This window comes from Pan paniscus, chromosome 19, assembly GCF_029289425.2.
Source record: "Pan paniscus chromosome 19, NHGRI_mPanPan1-v2.0_pri, whole genome shotgun sequence".
Lineage (NCBI taxonomy): Eukaryota > Metazoa > Chordata > Mammalia > Primates > Hominidae > Pan > Pan paniscus.
Window position 1 is genome coordinate 31609141 of NC_073268.2, and position 15638 is coordinate 31624778.

General features: G+C 37.9%; 1 protein-coding gene across 9 annotated transcripts in view; it reads left to right on the forward strand.

Moving 5' to 3' along the window:
- MYO1D (myosin ID) overlaps positions 1 to 15638 on the forward strand; it is a 383024-nt gene that overhangs the window by 27655 nt on the left and 339731 nt on the right. The gene's annotated exons all lie outside the window — the stretch shown is intronic.

Sequence of the window (15638 nt, forward strand, 5' to 3'; positions counted from 1 at the left end):
AAAATTTCAGAAAAGTTACGGGAACTCCCATGTACTTTTCACCCAGATTCATCAATTGTTTGACATTTGCCTTATCACTCACTTACCAATATTTGAGAGTAAGTTGCAGACATCCTGCCCCTTTCCCCTAATTCTTCTATGTGAATTTCCTAAGAACAAGGAGGGTCTCCTACATAACCACAGCATAGTTATGAAAAGCAGGAAATTTTACATGGGGTAGATAATAATCTTGTACCAAAGTCCATATTTAGATTTTACAATTGCCCTAATCATATGTTTTATAGCATTTTTCCTGGTCCAGGAGTCATATCTTAAATCTCATTTAATCTGAAATAAATTAACTAACTAGAACGGAGACAGGCCCATTTTTCATAGTACACACTGCACACTTTCATTCATGTGTATTCATTTCAGCATCTTCTCTGAAACAGAATGACAGAAGCTTGTACATAGCAGGTACCCTGTAGGAAATACTTGTACTTTATGGCTTCTCAGTTAGTGCCTTTTTCAGCAGTGAATTAATTTTTGTATAAACAATCATTGGTTCTTATTCTACTGTATAGGTACTGTTGTGTGCTGAGGATAATATTAAGCTTTCTTTGGTTTGAGCCATGTTTTTAACATGTATTAATAATAACTATTCTGGCTAGGCATGGTGGCTCATGACTGTAATCCCAGCATTTTGGGAGGCTGAGGCAGGTGGATTGCTTGAGCCCAGGAGTTGGAGATCAGCCTGGGCAACATGGCAAAACCCTGTCTCTACTAAAAACACAAAAATTAGCCAGGCGTGATGGGGCATGCCTGTAATCCCAACTACTTGGGAGGCTGAGGCACAAGAATTGCTTGAACCCCAGAGGTGGAGACTGCAATCAGCTGAGATTGTGCCACTGCACTCCAGCCTAGTGACAGAGTGAGACTCAGTCTCAAAATAATAGTAATAACTATTCTATCCCATTGGGACATTTTTGTGAGTCCCTGATGAGACAGTTCCAAAGTTCCAAGATATGTCCTGCAGTTTGTCTTTAGCTGAGAAAAAAATGGCAAGTGGCCACCATCTTTCTGCTTAGGGCCAGTGATTTAGTTTCTTTTCTCTGGGCTATAATTATTCTCTGAAGTATGTGAACAAAGCAGCATATATATGCTTGTGATTCCAAAATCACTCGTAACTTTCACCATGTTTGTTCCATTGAAAATTGCATGATAGTTTTTGGTACTGATGTTCCAGTCTATAAAAGTTTGGCATCGTTGACATTCTGTATCTAACTCATTCATGCCATGTATGAAGAATTCCCAAATTAGGATTTTTCTTAAAAGACTCATGGGCTACATGGAATTAAATTACTAAATTCAGGTATAGTTTTTAAATGGTTGTTTTGTTTAATGTTATGATTCTATAAATTCTATAAAGAGGAGAATTGTGCTATCATCTAATCTCCCTATTCTGTCTTATTTACTTATTTGTTTGTTTGTTTGAAACAGGGTCTCGTTCTGTTCCCCAGGCTGGAGTTCAGTGGTGTGATCATAGCTTACTGCAGCCTCAATCTCCTGGGCTCAAGCAATCCTCTTACCTCAGCCTCCCGAGTAGCTTGAACTTCAGGCACAGACCACTACACCTGGCTAATTTTTAAATTTTTTGTTTAAAAAAAATTTAGCTGGGCAGCTATGTTGCCCAGGCTGGTCTCAAAGTCCTGGCCTCAAGCAGTCTTCCTGCCTCGGCTTCCCAAAGTGCTGGGATTACAGGCATCAGTTATCACTCCTGTGCCTGACCTGTCTTGATTGTTTAAATTTTTATAAATGTTTGGCTACAAAAGGAGTAATGTTCTCCACAAAGTCTACCTAGATAATGTGCTTTGTTAATATTTGTATTATCAGTCTGCTTCCCTTTTTATTTAATTATTACTGTAATTTACTTTTGCAAGAATGTATTTCTATTTCAGATGGTAGATTTCAAAACACAAAGCACAAAATTAGATTTTTTTAACCTCAGAATGTACCTAGATACTCACCTGTACACATATTAATGAAGCTAATAGAAATACTACACATATTAGTAAAACAGAGTGACGTGCTTGGCCCATATTGTGGACTCTGTTATGCTGATGAGATATAACTATTAATAGTCATGCGTGTGATCACATGATATACATACACTTTTTGGTTAATGCCTGAGATAATGTTGAAGTAGGTATTCTGCTGTTTGGCCCTTCAGAGGTTAAGACCAAAGCCTCAAAAGGTGTTACTCTTATCAGCTAACTTTTTGTCTTGTGTGACGAAGCCCAAATTGCATTGCAGGCCTGTTCCTGAACTCTGTGGGACAAAGCCCATGTTGGGTAGGGGTAGATACCAAAATAAAATCTTAGTCCTATTAAAAGGAAGAAGAGAGGGAATAGGTGCTAAGTAGGCAACCCTCAGAGTTCACTCTATCACCCTTCAGGCTTTCGTTGTACCTTCTCCCACTACTCACCACTCTCTGGCTACCCTAGCCATCTTTGTATTATGAATTCAGCAGTTTTTTTTTTTCCTCTACAGTATTTCAGAAGCTCATACCATGCAGAGTAAGATGCTCAAATAATATTTTCCTTTACTTTAAGTGGGCAAAGCAAGGGTGTAGAAAGCCACCACAGGAGTGGAAAATGTCCTTGGAGTGGGAGTCACATCAGTTCTGTGATGATGGAAATATTCTGTACCGTACTATCCAAAGCAGTAGCCACGAGCCACCTGTGGCAATTGGGCCCTTAAAATGTGGCCAGTGCAACTGAAGAACTGCATTTTTAATTTTATTTCCCTTTAATTTAAGTTTAATAGCCACATGTGGCTCGTGGCTACTGTATTGGACTATGCAGGACAACGCTGTCACTCCCCAATTCAAGAACCTGGATACATCCCTCTACCTCTTCTAACTGAGACTGTTTATCTTGTAAGGGGGAATTATACTTCCCTGCCATCTTCATAGACTTGAGAACCAAATATGATTGTAGTTGTAAAACCTCTTTGGAAATCATCAATTGAAAATGTAAAATGACATTATCAATATTATGGCACTCTGTCTTTTTTTCGTAGCAAAGCTGAAACCAACCACTTTTTGTTGATAATCTCAGTCCTATTACTTCTCCTGTTCTACTGCTGATTCTTTAGGCAGGGGTAAACCTAGAGGCTATTGAGTGAATAGGGAGAGGAAGCATAATTAAAGTCAGTATTGTTGAACCTTTTTAGTTATTAAAAAGGTTTACTAGTGAAAATTGAAGATGAAGTTTTTAAGTGAAAACTTCATTTATAAAAATAGTATGTGGTCTTAATTTTTTAAAAAAGGGAGTCAAAATAGAAAGTTGCAAAGAGGAAAGCAAAAATCACACAAAAATCTCACCACCCAGAATAGCCATCGACAATGTTTTGGTGTAGCCTTCCAGATTTTTTTTTTCCTTTGGTACGTGTGTAACTTTTTAGAAACGTGAATGTGTTGCCTTAAGCTGCATTTTTTCATTTAAAAGGTGTACTGTTGACATTTTACGTGTCAATAGATATACATCTACTTTAAAATATCTATACATTTCTAATTATGAATATAATACAAAGTTATACAAAATTCCTAACTCAAGTGTTTCATAAACACAAGATTTATAAAGAGAAAGTCTCCCAGAAGTCATACCCCATTTGACATTATTATATGGTACATGCACATCAGTATTACTTTAAAATTTATTTTTATAAAACTATATTACATTATACATTGTTTTTTTAGAGATAGGGTCTTGCGCTGTCATGCAGGCTGGAGTGCAGTGGCGTGATCATAGCTCACTGCAGCCTCAAGTTCCTGGGCTCAACCAATCCTCCTGCCTTAGTAACTCTGTAGTAACTGGGACTACAGGCATGTGCCACCATGCCCAGCTAATTTTTAAAAGATGTTTTACAGAGACATAGTCTTGCTGTGTTCCCCAGGCTGGTCTGAACTCCTGGCCTCAAGTGATCTTCCTGTCTCAGCCTCTCAGAGTGCTGGGATTACAGTTATGAGCCACATATTATATATATACATATTATATATAATATATATACACATATATACATATTATATATGTATATATACATATATAATATATACACATATATTATAATATATACGTATATAATATATACATATACATATTATATAATATATAATATACATATTATATAATATATACATATGCATATTATAATAATATATACATATGATATATATCATATATGATATATACATATTATATATTATATATACACATATATGATATATACATATTAAGAACAGCCTAATACTGTTCTTAAACTTGCTTTTGTCACTTTTCAGTATATGTTTTATACATGTATTTATTTTATATGTTACTTGTGTTACATATAATAGAATATTTAATAAATTTACTGGTGAGCTGATACTAGTTTTTTGTTAATAAGGTTATCATTATGCTGATAAATATCCTTGTGTGTGTATGTATGTGTATATATATGTGTGTGTGTATATGTGTATATATAAAATATATTTATCTTTTTTCTTAATATAGATTCCTAGAAGTAAAATAAGAAGTCAAGAAGTCAAATGTATGCAAATTAACCATTTTTATATTTATTGCTAGATCGCCATATAGAAAAGTGGTGTTATTTCAACAGAGAATAAGAGTTCTCCAGAATGGGTATTGCCATATTCATTTGGAGAGGAAAAAAGCTTTACCATTGTTAATAGATTTTCTTCATGTTAATTCTAGACTGGAATGTGGCTGAATGAGTTTGTGTATATGTCCCTTCGAAATTACAGATCTTACACCTTGTCTGTAGGATCTTGATGAAATCCACTGCCTTTCCTTCCATTCGGTTTCAGCTGGATCTGTAAACCATTCTTGCCTCCTTTATTTCCATCTCTTCTATTCTCCTTAAGATAGGGGAAAATAAAGCTTGGTGACTTTGGATTTTCTTAGCATGCCAGATAGAAAACATGATGATTTAGTGACTAATAAACATAAGGCTAGTAGTCAGTATTATGCTTTCCGTTTGATTCATTTGACATTCCATTACTAATTTGGCAGGTTATTGTGCAGCTTTGAATACATTTTGTATAAGCACACTTCTCTGTTTTTTCCTTAGTCATCGGAGTTTGTTCTTTATGGATACTCAGTGTGGTATGTAAGCTTTAGAATAAAAAGATGGTTGTCTACATGTTTGGCTGGCTGTGTACTTTAAGTCAAGAGTCTTTCTTAGGCTCCAGCTACACTCACACATATTTTGGCTTAAAACTTGAATTTAAGAGGAATTCCTGTCCTTAAAGAGAAATAGAAGTAAACTGGGCATGGTGGCTCACGCCTGTAATCCCAGCACTTTGGGAGGCCGAGGCGGGCGGATCACTTGAGGTCAGGAGTTCGAGACCAGCCTGACCAATATGATGAAACCCTGTCTCTACTAAAAATACAAAAATTAGCCGGCCCATGGTGGCGGGTGCCTGTAGTCCCAGCTACTTGGGAGGCTGAGACAGGAGAATTGCTTGAACCCGGGAGGCAGAGGTTGCAGTGAGCTGAGATCGTGCCACTGCACTCCAGCCTGGGCTACAGAGCGAGACTCCATCTCAAAAAAAAAAAAAAAAAAAAAGAAATAGAAATAAAACAAATGACAGTATAACTATGTTGAATACGAAAAACTTGTGTATTGAAAGAAATAGTGATTTGGGTTAGGTAGAATCTTAGAGACTTTCCTAGAAGAAATTGGATACTTACCTGGATGTTGAAGTTGGTGAGATTTTGAAGTCTGAGCGCATAGAATGTGGAAGCACATTCTGAATGAGAGTGAGGAGAAGGTATGTAAGACACCTTGAGTGAAAGTTCGAGTGCCAGCAACATCTTGGAAATGGCACACAGCTTTGTCTGGTTGGGGTAGATCACCTTTGCTGAGAAAGAATGCAGGCATTTTATAGGAACAGATGAGTGGGGGAGAGAAAGAGAAAGAGAGCGAAAGAGAGCCCCTTAAAGTGTATAAAGTATCTACATATAAAGACTTTGAGGAATAACTGCATATTTCTAATCAAGAAAAATATCAGAAACCCCATTAATCCAGTGTGCAGCCAACTCCTAAGAGTCCTAAGTGACCCCTGTCCACCTGGGCACTGCTGGGATTAACTGTCTCGGAAACCTTGCAGTAACTTACGCTTCACATCCCCTGTGTTCTTGGTTATCTCCCAGAATGCCATTCTATTTTATTGTTCTCATACTGCTTCTTCTTCCTTCAGACCCACAACTCTCAGTCCAAGCTCCATTGTATCCCTGTCTTCCCAGTCTTAAACTGCCTTGTTCCGCTGACCTTCAGGGACTGTCACCTGGCAAAACCCCAGTCCTGGAACTATCAAATGGCTCATCTTAATTTGTCCCTAGAGATCCAATATTGGGGCTGCCGAGACTTGCTGGAGAAAATACTACTACTGCACAGATGGGTACAAATAAATGTATAATTGCTAATCTCACTCAGATCTTCAAATTTATGGACATTACTTCTGTGCTTCCCTAGACTGCTCTCTCTCTCTCTTATTTTGTGTAATGTCTCTTTCTTAGCCTTTTCACTAATCTTTTATTACTAGCCTACTCCCTGTCTCCTGCATCACCTTCCTGCTTCCCAGAGAAATACCCTGCAGACCTGAACTCCCACTTCCTCTGGCACATCTAAAGACCGCATCTTTATCCATTCTTTCTTCCTTCCTTCCTGTTGCAATAGGAGATGGGGGCTTATCCTCCTCTATTAGGCTAATTCTGCCTACCCTATCGTGAGTCCTGTCTTTTTTCACCCTCACAGGGACATTGATCTCTGAAATTATCTTTTTACTCTTTTGAATCTTCATCCTTGTCCTGTCTCCCAGATGCTTCCCTTCAGCATCCAAACTTTGTAGTAGACACCTATTACTTTATCTGAATAGTGCCCTTTTCTCCAATCCAGCCAGATGGTAACTCTGGGAGCTACAATTTAAATGCAGATGCTTCTTGACTTGCAAAGGGGTTGTGTATTTTTTTTTTTTTTTTTTTTTGAGACAGGGTCTCACTCTGTCACCCAAACTGGAGTGCAGTGGCACAACCATAGCTCACTGCAGTCTTGACCTCCCCAGGCTCAAGTGATTCTCTCACCCCAGCTTCCTGAGTAGCTGGGACTACAGCATGCAACCGTGCCTGGCTAATTTTTTCTATTTTTTGTAAAGGTGGGATTTTTGCCATGTTACCCAGGCTGGTCTTGAACTCCTGGGCTCAAGTCATCTGTCTGCCTAGGTCTCCCAAAGCTCTGGGATTATAGGTGTGAACCACTGCGCCTGGCCTACAGTGGGGTTACAGCCTGATAAACCCATCATAAGCTGAAACTATTGTAAGTCAAAAAGGCATTTAATACACTTAACCTACCAAACATCATAGCTCAGCCTAGCCTACCTTGAACATGTTTAGAACATTTGCATTAGCCTACAGTTGGTCAAAATCATCTAACACAAAGCCTGTTTTATACTGAAGTGTTAAATATCTCCTGTAATTTATCGAATACCATTCTGAAAATGAAAAACAGAATGGTTTTATGGGTACTTGAAGTATGGTCTTTACTGAATGTGTATCACTTTTGCACCATTATGAAGTCAAAAAAATCAAACCATCATAAGTTAGGGATCATCTGCACAAGACATTCCTACCTTTTGGCCACTGTTGATTTGTCCAAGGATGGGCATCTGACTCAAGCTGGACCAACCACAGTTCTTCCCCAGGACTTTATATTTGAAATGAAATCATCTTTCTCTCTGTTTTGGTGGCTGAAATTCAGAATGTGTATGTTTTGGAATTGTTGGGAGTCAAGTTCTGAGGGTTGAAGAGTAGAAAAGAGTAGAGAAGAATGAGGGGAAAGAAAGACGAGAGAGTAAGAGAGGGAGAGAATAAGAATGAATTATAGCCAAAAGGCAAAAACATTTCCTTAGTTCTTTACAAGCAGTGATTCCTAACCTTTTTTATGTCATGACACACATAGCAAATGGTAATATAAATACTGCCCATTGAAGGAGATGGACAAGGCTGTGCTTATGGCTGGTGGACACACCTGTAATCTGAACACAGGTTAAAAAGCTGTACTCTGCAGTGTTCTGAGAGGTCATACTTGTAAATCACTCCCACGTTGGGAAAAGCTCTGTTCCAGAATCTGGTTCTAATTATCTTGGTCCTAACCCTTGTGTCCTATGAGATACCCTTGCAACCTTCCTTTAGATGCCATTTCCTCCAGGCTGCTTCCTGAACTCCCCAGACCCTCTCCAGTGTGTTCCAGTAACACCCTGGGCTTTTTGTTGTAATTATCTAATTATTTATCTGTATAATCTGTTGTATATGAACCCCAGGAGGATAAGAACTACATCTCTCTTTTCATCTTTATAGCCTTAGTGCCTCCAGTGGGGTAAACATCTCCTGAATGAAGGAATTATGCTCTGCCCACATAAAAAGATGGAACAAGAAAATTGTAATTGAAACAAGATCTTTTGTGTAAATATTCTTTCTTTCTAAAAGGAGACAGCTTTGAATGGCAGCCCTGGAAAGGAAAGTGAATGAGAACTATGTCTTTTTGGCATTATGTGTCTGGTAGTTTTGTCAGACCGTCAGATCTTCAATTTCTTAAATTTTGCCTTGTGTTAAATATCTCACTATTCATGTTGCAAAATAAGACTCAACCCATTTTCAGAATAACAAATCCCCTGTGGAAAAAATGCATTAAAAATCCTGAGAGTAAATACAGGCCTAAAAATATGAGCAGTATCTCTGTTTTGTCCACTCACAGAATTATGTGTCCTGTCTTGTTTGTACTGAAGAGGTTGAGGAGGATTAATCTCTTCCTATAGGGTGAGCTTCCTTCCCCATGCTTCCCTTCATCCTCTGCCTTTCTCTGGAATTGCCCCTTACCTTCAACTTGCTGTCCATATTCCAGCTCAGTGTTTCCAGGTTCACAGCCTCACTGCACTATGGTATGAGAGAATCCAAACTCAAACTGATTAAAGCCACACGCAATTACTCCTCACTTAGTCTGGCCTAATTTAAAAGCACTTAAATTCTCTGCCAGGGTCTTTTCCACTCCTTTGGTTCTTAGGCCCTGCCACTATAGGTTACAATTATTTTGATAAGGCTCCAGCTTGCTTTGAATTCAGGTTGAAGTTTTTTCTTTATTCACTTCTTGGCTCTTGGAAAAACAAGGTTCTTTCTTCCTTGGGACCAAGGTATACCTCTGTTTAACTGAATTAACAGATTGTCCATATAGTTCTCTCCAACAGCTTAGTCTACCTTCTTGGCTTAGACTTAGTCCTTTTTGCTTTTGCTTTCCTTTAGTTCTTGACATTTCCTGTACTTTGAGACAAACTATTAAGGTGTTCCTACTCTGCTTGTTTTTCTTGTTTTTTGTTTTGCTAACAACTTATGTTATTCTTGCAAAAATATATGATGGAAGGAAACATGGCTGAATAGCAATTGTTTAGAAACCTTATGGAAAATTATATGTAATCAAGTTGTAATTTTTCATATATTAAGTATTTAGTGTACTTCCAAATAAAATCACAATTGGATTGGAGTTGGGTGTATAGGAGGGAAATTGACTAAACAATTTCAAAGTTTATGTGGAAACTAAATATGTGAAAGTAGCATAGAAAAGTTTGAAGAAGAGTATTGAGTCAGTTGTTAATATTCCTCATAGTCCCTTAAGTGGGCTCCTTGACTGTACTCCTGACTTCCTCTAGTAAATTATTTTTATTTTCTTATAGATAAAGTGATCTTTCTAAAATGCCTGTCTGAACACTTTGCCCCCGATGAAGCCCTTCGGTGGCTTACTTTGCTCTCAAGATAAAGTGCAAACTCATTTTTTAGATCTTTAATATCCTGTGTGATCTCGCCCTTAATACTTCTCCAGCCTGAGCTCTTGCCTATACTTTTCCCATCTGTCTGTTTACTTGTCTTCATCTTCTCACTAGCCTGCAAGCACCATAAAAATAGTGACTATCTAGTCACTATGTCTCGTTCCCTGTTTTATCCCTACAATCTAACGTGATGCAGGTGCTTAGTAAATATTGGTCAAATGAAATAATTATAAGGCTACAAGAATGGAACAATATGATGATATTGTAGGACTAGACAGACCAAATCGATGGAACTGAAAAGACAGTCCAGAAGCAGACTATTTCATGTTAAAAATTTAATAAATGATAAGGTATGCATCATAAATCTGAAGAGGAAAAGAATATTTGATAAATGGTATTGCCAGAGCTGGTTATTAATTTGGAAAAAGATAAGAGTTAGAGATGAGACCAGTATGTTAATAGTACCCCCAAAAAGGTTGCTAAGGCATTAAAGAGTTAATTTTTTTAATTTTAAGAATATAGTTTGACGTGAATATTTATAGGGAAATACTTAGATTTATGGGGAATATTGTAGGGAAAAAATATTTCTAAGCTTGGGTGTGATCACAGATCCAACTACATAAAAATTTGAAAAGCACAAAGAACATTACATCTTGGGAAATGATTGCAGTAAATATAAAAATAAAAATGTTATAAAGTATTATATGAAAAGAAAAGCACAATACCTTAGTGAATGAGAAGAACTCTAAGAAGCACTTGATAAATGCATACACAAAATGAAGACCGTTTATGAAAATGAGAATATAAACGACTAAACAAAAGTAATTTCGATTTTACTAGTAATCACTGAGTTAAACATTAAAACAATGAAATACAAATTTTTTGTCCTATCAGACTGATAAAAAATAGGGGAAAAGCCAGACTTGGTGAGGACATGGTGAGTTGGTATTATGATGCATTATTGGGCACCAATATCAACTGATAGAATTTTTCTGAACCAGTTTGGCTCTGTCTGCATCAATACCAAATGGTCGTGTACATTAATTCAGTAATTCAACTTCTGTGAGTATGGATGAAGGAAAGATTTTACATACAAATAAAGCTTTAAATTTTGGTTATCAGTGTTTAATTAAAGCAAAAATTAGAAATAGTCTATTTGTGCCCACCTAGGGATGCAAAAAGAAAGAAAGAAAATAATCTAAATGTCCAGCAGTAAGAGAATCGTTAAACGGTGGTTAGATCTAATTGAATAATGCATAGCCATTAACAATGAACATGAGCCACAGTCTGGGAAAAGACTTTTATTATATATTATGAGTCCTATATAATATAAGATTTGACAAAGCACTCATAGCTAGAACATTTAAAGAACTACCAAAAGAAAAAAAAAAAGACAAACAGCCCAATTAAAAAAAAAAAAAGAAAACGCAGGCACTTTGAAAAGAAGATAACCAAATGATCAATAAACATTTAAAAAGTCCACAACATCATTGCACATCAAGAAAATGGGAGCTAAAACTACAATGAGATAATATTACACACTCATCAGAATGGCTAAAAATTTAAAAACTGACAAAAATCAAATATTGGTGAGGATTCAGAATGAACCATTTAAAAAAAAGGAAAAAAATATTGGTGAGGATATGAAGCAACTGGAACTCTTACACATTGCTGGGAAACATGTAAATTACTTCAGCCACTTTGGAAAACTGGCAGTATCTCCTCAGGCTAACTCTATACCTATCCTATGACCTAGCGATTTAACTCCTAGGTATATACTCAGGAGAAGAATTCATGTCTACCAAGAGACTTTTAAAAGTGTAAAAAGAGTAGCTTCATTCAAACTAAACCAAAACTGAAAATAATCCAAATGTTCATAAACAGGAGAATGGCTTAACCGTGGTATAATCTAATGTAATAATTAATATAATTATATGATGTCATTATGTAACTATAATAGTTAATGTAATTAAATTGTGGTATATTCCTATATAGAATACTGTATGGTGATAATGAAATAACAAATTAGTGACACACACAACAACATGAATGATTCTCACTAACACTATGTTGAACAAAGGAAGATAGACCAAAAGAGTACATACTAAATGATTCCACTGATTTGATGGAAGAGTAGGCAAATTGATTAGTGACTGATCGTCATAGAAGGCAGAATAGTGGTTACCCCTGGGTGGGAGAATTAACTGGGAATGAGCAGAAGAGAACCCTCTGGTGTGATGGAAATATTCTATATATTGATCTCTAAGGGGGTTAGGACTATCCATGTGTCCAAATTCAGCAAGCTATGCCCTTTATGTGCTCTTTAACATTCCTTTCTGATAAACTGAGGGAAAAATAACACATGGCCTTGAGCAAGTCACTTAATTTTCCTAAGCTTCAGTATGCTCTTCTCTAAATCACAAATACACTTGCAGGATTGTTGTTAGAATAGCATATGGTTAATGGGTAAAAATGGCAGTTACTGTCAACTAGAAATACTTAAAAATATTATATGTTGCAATATGTATAAATTGTGAATATATCATATGGTTGGAGGAGTGTAAAACAAAACCCCCTTTGCATTAAAATACTAATTTACCAAAATATTTGCAGTGGTTTAGATGTCTTTGGTTAATGAGATTTGTTTTTCTTCCTATTTTTAGCTTACAAAAATATGAATGAGCATTATACTCATAATGAAAGCAAACAAATCTTATTTAAAACATTTAAAAGTAATTTTCAGTCCATAGTGAGCGCAGTATGAACCAACAGTTAGTGTAAACCCCCAAATCTTAATTCTCTTTTAGGTTAGATTACTTGAAGAGTTGTGACTACAACAAAGGAATTAATATTCACTTGGTTTTAGGTGCCACCGTTCTAAAGGGATATAAATAATCTAGGAGGAATTCAGAAGAAGCATGACCAGGTGTTAAAGAGATGTGAGCTTGTGATATGTGACAAAAGCTGAAAGACCTACTCATGCTTGTCTGGGAGAAGAAAGACCCAGAAGGACTTGATGTCTGCTTTCAAATCAGAAGGCATCCATGTGAACAAGAGTAGGTTATGTTCTCTGTGATCTCAAGCAGAACCAGTAACAGTAGGTAGAACCTATGCCAGGGAATCCATTTCAGGGCCGTGTAAGAAAGCTCTTTGTGACAATGCTATTCATTCATTTATTCAAGTTATTTATTGAGTGCATTTCTGTTGTAGGCCCTCTACTAAGCATAGAGTATCCAAAAATAACTAAATCATGGTCCTTTCAGTAGTGACCAAGGAAGCTATGCAAATGATAACAGATCATGTTTTTCAGTGCTGTGACAGAAGTATAACAAATGTTATAGGAGCTTAGAGGAGGGAAATGTGCTGTTGTGCAGGGAATAGGAGAGAGCTTCACAGAAGGGGTAACATTTTAGTTGAGTATTGAATAATGGATTAATGGGTATTTGCCAAGCAGCCAGGCAGGGTATGGTATCTGGCAAAACAAACAAACACAAAACCAAAAAAAAAAAAAACCCCAAAAGAAAGCAAAACCAAAAACCAGAGCTGTGTTTGTACCTGACAAGGTATGTTTGGGACCAGACTGTGCAGGACCTTGTATATATCCTTTTGTAGGCAATGGGAAGCTGTTGAACAAATGTGGTTTTTTGTTTGTTTGTTTTTGTTTTTGAAGCAGAGTCTCGCTCTGTCACCAGGCTGGAATGCAGTGGCGTGATCTCGGCTCACTGCAACCTCCACCTTCCGGGTTCAGCGGATTCTCCTGCCCCAGTCTCCCGAGTAGCTGGGACTACAGGGGCGCACCACCATGCCTGGCTAATTTTTGTATTTTTAGTAAAGACAGAGTTTCACCATGTTGGCCACGATGGTCTTGATCTCTTGACCTTGTGATCTGCCCGCCTCGGCCTTCCGAAGTGCTGGGATTAAAGGTGGGAGCTACCGTGCCTGGCCAAAAAATGTTTAAGAAAAGGAACAGTGTTTGTTTTGGGGCAGGTAACTCCAGCTAAGGTTGTAAGACAGATTGGAGTAGGAGAGCCTGTGGTGAGATCCTAGTTTGGAGAATGCTGCAGTTCTCAAGTGGCAGATGATGTAGGATGAGGAATTGAATGATAGTGGAGTTGGAGAGTTGGACTGCATTTGGAACGTTCCTCAGGTAGACTCAAGAGGTCTTGATGACAAATTGGGTAATTGTTTTGGAAGGTGAGGGAGAAGAAAGAATTGAGGATAATTCACATGTTGTTAGCTTGAAGAACTGGGGGCCAGGTGACCTTGGCCTTACTCACAGGCACTGTTTGGTTCTGGTTATGGGGCAGGGGAGTGGACACCTTCACTTTGACTGCAAGCTCCATGAGGACAGGTATCATATCCACTTGTTCATTTCTGTTTTTCCAGTGACTGGAATAATGAATGAATGAGCAATTTGTTATCCCTCCCAAAGTGTTCTACGAATTTGATGACAATTCTGGGACTTCTGTCTGTTGTACTTAATTAATATTGATCAGGCTAAACATATTATCAGGTATTATTACATTTCGGAGAAGTTCATTTATTCAGCAAACATCTGTTGGGCGCCTACAATATGCTGAGCACCATCCTTGTCTTGACAGGTAAAATAGTAAGCAAAAAAGATAAAAATGCAAGCCTTCATGGAGTTTTAATTCTAGTGGGGGGAGACAGACTAAAAATAATGATAAAGAAGCAAAGCATATAGTGCATTAGATGGTGATAAATGCTGTGGAGAAAAAGCACAATGTGGAGAGAGGGAGTGTTGGGAGGTGTAGTAGGGGGTCTTATCTAGAATGGCCAGGGAAGGCCTCACTGAGAAGGTGGCATTTGAAGAAAGAATTGAAGGAAGGTGAACCACGCAGACAGCTGGGAGGAGAGACTTCCAGGCAGAGGGAACAGCAGATGCAGAGACCTGTTGATGGGAGCTTGCCTAGTGTGTTCAGAGGAGCAAGGAGGTGGCCAGTAAGGCTGGAGTGAAGTGTGTGTGAAGAGGAGAGCAGAAGGAGATCCGGTCAGAGCTGTGGGCGGATCAGTGTCAGGAAGGCCAGTAAGGCCAGGAAGCCTGATAGAAAGACTTGACATTTTTCCTGGGGTGCCATTGGAGCTGGGGTGCCATTGGAGCTGGGGTGCCATTGGAGAGTTTGAGCAGAGGAATGGCATGATGTGACTTACATGTTAACGGAATTACTCCGGCTGCTGTTTTAAGAATAAATTGAAGGGGAACCATTTGGCTAAGAAGCTATACAATAATTCAGGTGGGAGAGGTGATAGTGACTTGGACCTGGATGATCACAACAGAGGTGGTGAGAAGTAGTCAGACTCTAGATATGCTTTGAAGAGAGATGGATTCTGTTTATACTTTGAAGATAGATGGATTCTCGATATACTTTGAAGACGGGTGGCTTCTGTATGTACTTTGAAGATAAACAGATTCTAGATATACTTTGAAGATAAATGGATTCTGGACATACTTTACTGACAGATGAGACATGGGGTATAGCGAGCAGGAGGAGCAGGTGTGGGACACTATCAGGGGCTCAGTGTTAACATGCTACGTTTGAAGTGGCCACTAGACATCCAAGTAGAAATGCTAAGTAGGCAAGTGGATGTACAATTCTGAGATTTGGGTTAGAAATCCAAGCTGGAAATATAAATTAATTCTGAGGGAACTTGTTACTGTGAGCATATTTTATGATTTGAGCACCCGAGACTCGGGGGAGTACCATATACAACACTACTGTAAAATAATGTAAAAGTCCCTTGGGAGAAATTTCAGATTGTT